We start from the raw sequence: 4,757 nt of genomic DNA, 5'->3' as shown, positions 1-4,757 counted from the left end.
TATATATATATATATATATATATATTATTTTGGGGTTTAGGGTGTCACAGTCTGGCCTATTTAATAAAAAGGCTAGGTTCAGGCTTATAAAAAAGCCTATTAGGCCTGACAGGCCGACATATATATATATTTTATTACTTATTAATGTTATTTTTTATAATTATATTAATAATAATATTTCCTATTTTAAATTCTGTCAATTAGACAATCACTCAGTAGTCATTCCATATTTGGTAGTTATTCCATATTTGGTAGTCATTCAATTAGTCAATCACTCGGTAGTCGTTCTATATTTATTTGAGAGGTAATAATGGGAGCGTTTGTTTCAGAAAAAAATCTATTCTTTGAAATCAAAAATTATTTTTTAGGGTTTAAAGGATGTTTGTTTCATATTTTTTTTAAAATTATTTTGTTAGAAAAATTATTTTTTGTTTAATATATATAGATATGTACATTGATATTGGTATGTGGAGATCATCATGTGGTATGACTAAAACATTTTTTAAATGTTTTAATATGAATAAGGCTTTTAAGTAGGCTTCCAGGTCAGACCAAACTTTTAAAAAGGCCAAGCCATGCCGGAAAAAAAGCATATGATATGCCGTAGGCCTGGCTTAGGCCTAAAAAATTAATCGTAGGTCAGGCTCAGGCCTTTCAAAGCCTGACCTGACCTATTCCCACTCCTACCGTTGAGCGCTACAAAGCACGTCTTGTTGCTAAGAGATTCTCTCAACAATATGGAATTGATTATGAAGAAAATTTTGCTCTTGTAGTCAAGATTACCACTATTCATACTCTTATTGCAGTTGCATCTATTCTCCAATGACATATTTCTCAAATGGATGTCAAAAATGTTTTTTTAAATGGCGAGCTTCATGAAGAAGTCTATATTGTCCCTCCACAAGGAGCATCTCATAATCAAGGGGAAGTATGTAAGTTAAAAAAGGCTCTATATGGTCTTAAGCAGGCTCCTCGAGCAGGCTCCACAAGGAGTGTCTCAATCCAAGTACATTGCCAACATTATTTATCAAACTCGTCTTTATAATACTAGAGCAGCAGATACTCCTTTTGAGTTGAATGTGAAATATGCTCCCTCGGATGGTGTTCCTTTACCAGATTCCACTTTGTATCCTACTTTGGTTGGCAGCTTAGTGTATCTTACGATTACTAGACCTGACATTGCTTATGTTGTTCATGTTGTTAGTCAGTTTGTTGTCTCTCCCACTATAATATATTGGGCAGCAGTTCTCCGGATTCTTCGTTATCTTCGAGGAACTCAATTTCAAAGCCTTCTCTTTCCATCGTCATCCTCATTAGAGCTACGTGCTTATTCTGATGCTGAATGGGCTGGTGACATCATACATCGTAAATCCACTGCAGAGTTTTGTATCTTTCTTGGAGACTCTCTTATTTCTTGGAAGAGTAAGAAACATGACATTGTCTCTCGCTCTTCTACATAAGTTGAGTATCGTGCTATGACATCCACTACTGCTGAAATAATTTGGTTGCGTTGGCTTTTGTCTGATATGGGTATCTCTCTTTCTGAGCCAACTCTGATGCACTGCGATAACAAGAGTGCTATTCAAATTGCTCATAACTCGGTCTTTCATGAACACACCAAACACATTGAGATTGATTGTCATCTTACTCGTCATCATATTCAACATGAAACCATTACTCTATCATTTGTCTCTTCTTCTTAACAAATTGCTGATTTGTTCACAAAGATGCATTCCATTAAACGTTTTCGTTTTTTAGTTGACAAGCTTTCGATGCTCCATGTTAATGCATTGTGAGTTTGAGGGGAGATGTTAGATAATGTTATTATATATTAGTAGTAAGGGTATTTTAGACATTTATATTCTCTTGTATATATACTCATTGTAACCCTATTAACTTAAGTTTGATTCATTTTATGTTATGAAACCATAGAGTGATTGTCTCACTTCTTCCTTTTTTCATTATTAATAGACATAACGAGAAAAAAAAAGTAGGACAAAAAAATCTAGTTTATATAAAAACCACTTATTTAAATTAAAACAGAAGAAAAAGAAGCATAGGGTAATTTCAAATTAAAAAATGGTCCCAAAACCGCTTTTTTTTCCGATTATTTAAGAAGAAGAGAAATTTAAAGAGAATGTGAAATCATCTTTCAAAATCAATTAGACTTGTTTAAAAAAACAGATTCATATGCACATCAAAACATGTTATTTTGAGAGCACTATGATCTATATATCATATATAATATCATAAATATTATAACTAATTTAGCTATTTATTAAGAATAGAAAAATTATAGATCGACCACCTCCGCCATCAAGAAGATCCTCTCCTGGGTGCGTGAATTAAATTACGTACACAAATAGACATATTCAATTTTATATACCCAAATTCATTAACTATACGTGATTATTTTTTACATGGGTTGAAATGTTTTATTATATATTTTATTTAATTATGATCATCCTATATTGTTTTGTGAATACTATATATTTATTTAATTAATTGATTGATATAGCTTAAAATGAGTGGATCTCACTCATTTGGACCCATGTAATAAATCGGTAAATACTACACACTTATGAAATAAATTATGTTAATTACTATATAATTACATCCATAATTGTTTATATTAAATGAAATTATTTATATTAAATAGGATAAAATATTCATATGATAGTGTCATATAAATATATGTTGATTACTATTACTAGTATCTGATAAAGAGGGGTAGCAAGAGAAATAGTAACATCAGTCAAGTTGTTTATACAAAAACCAACGGACAAAGAAAAAAAAGATAACTGCACTCACGTATTTATACAAAGAAAGAAAAAAAATAAAATAAGGATAGCCGTATCAGTCACGTCAAGTATTTAAGGGGAAAAGAATCTCAACCAAAATAAAATTTTCATCTTCAAACTAATTAAAAACTCTAGTTTCAAATCTTAGTTTCCAATAAAATGATGTTTACATCCTTCAATAATATAAATTTTGAAAAGGAAAGCAAACATGAAAAGAGAGACACTACAACATTTTTACCCTATTGCAAACACATAAAAATTGCGATAGTGCAAAATTATTATAATACTATATATATATATATATATATATATATATATATTATAATACTATATATATATATATATAGTTAAAGTTCATTGTCCTATAGTAGTCAACACTACAAGAAAAAAAGGGTTTGCGGCGGTTTTAACCGTTGCAATTTGATGTTTGCGACGGTTCTGCAACTGTCGTAGATTCGTGCGTCGCGAGACCATTTTGCGACGGTTCACAAAACCGTCGTTCCAACCGTCGCCAACTTTTGCGACGGTTCACAACCGCCTCTAAATATATTTTGCGACACTTAGAACAAACTCAAATTTTATTTTTCTCCACAATTACGACAGTTATCAACCGTCGCTATATTTACTTTGAGGCAGTTTGAACCGTCGCAAATCTAATAATTTAAAATAAAAAATATGATACAATTTTTTTCCTATTTTTAATCAACTAAAATAAAAAATATTCATAAATACCATCCACATAATTTAAATACATAATTAATAACTATTGTACCTAAATCTAATTTATATCATTTTTTCAAAAGAAATAACACCAATTCATACATTAAAGTTAACTATTACAATAAATAAAATAGTTTAAATATTCAAAACATTAATTAGTGGAGTAACTAACAATACAAAAAAACAACTCCATCAAACTTAGAAGTTCATCCAAATATCTAATTAGTCCCTAATGATGTTGTTCCACGATCATCAAGTTGGTGGCTGGACTCAGATGAATGTCTACCATCTATTGGCGATTTTATGTCCATTGCCTGAAGAAAAAAAAAGTATATATTAACCTCAATGAATATTGATAAATATTGTCAAAACTAATTAAATAAATTTCTCTTATAGCTATAAGAAATCTTTACACAATTGATATTTTTAATCAAAGACAAACAGTTCTCACAAGATTTTTTAAATAGGTTTGCTATGAAAATAATTTTACCTGTTTGTTTCTAGAATTTTGCATTTGCATCAAGAAAGCAATTTGCTCCTTCAACATATCAACTTCAGTTATCATTGTATCTGTCTTACGTCTGACAAAAAACAGATTTCTTGTCGTATATTTTTAACCGCCTAATGTTATCCTTTTTTTTCAGCATTCTATAGTCCTATAAGAGATAACAATATTTCTTGCTTGAAGAAAATGCTGCAATTAAATCAAATTTAAAACATAACAAGGTGGTGTCTTTTGAAGAAATTAGTCCATTTAACAAAGGACATGCATAGACATATAAACATAAATATAAAATTCAATTTTCATGTAAAATCTAAAACTAAAAATTTAGTATTATGAAAAGGGAAAGTAGGTCTAATGTAATCAAAGGTCCTTTAGGAAACATTGATGTTGTTTAGGACCAACGGTGCACTTGGTAAACAATAGTTCAAACTTGAATTGAATGACTACATGACAGTATAGTGTAGGAAAAGACAATTAGAAGGAAATGAACTCTTCTAAGGCTGAAATATTTGAAGAACCAAAATCGAAGCTGAAATTATTGATAGGAGTCGTATGCTTTCTTGATATCTAATATCGCAACAATCAGTGAAATTCATTGTAAAATGGAACTAAAATCTAAAAGCAACAATCACTAACAAATTAACAATATGTAGGTCACGAGATCGAAAACTTACCAAGTGAAAATGAACAACAACACTCAAATGAGATCCAAAATCAGTGAATCTAACTCT

At 30.2% G+C, this 4,757-nt stretch overlaps 1 long non-coding RNA gene across 1 annotated transcript; it reads right to left on the bottom strand.

The window, feature by feature from the left end:
* Positions 1–3,567: 3,567 nt before the first annotated feature.
* On the bottom strand, positions 3,568–4,738 carry LOC113784770 (uncharacterized). The gene is made up of 2 exons (XR_012163869.1): positions 4,012–4,738; positions 3,568–3,835 (listed from the first exon to the last, which is right to left on the bottom strand). It is a non-coding gene; the product is annotated as an uncharacterized lncRNA (long non-coding RNA).
* Between the last annotated feature and the right edge of the window lie 19 nt (positions 4,739–4,757).

Source organism: Cicer arietinum, chromosome 7 (assembly GCF_000331145.2).
Source record: "Cicer arietinum cultivar CDC Frontier isolate Library 1 chromosome 7, Cicar.CDCFrontier_v2.0, whole genome shotgun sequence".
Taxonomy (NCBI): Eukaryota; Viridiplantae; Streptophyta; class Magnoliopsida; order Fabales; family Fabaceae; genus Cicer; species Cicer arietinum.
Note: the sequence above shows the minus strand (reverse complement) of the source record. Positions and strands in the feature narration are given on the sequence as shown.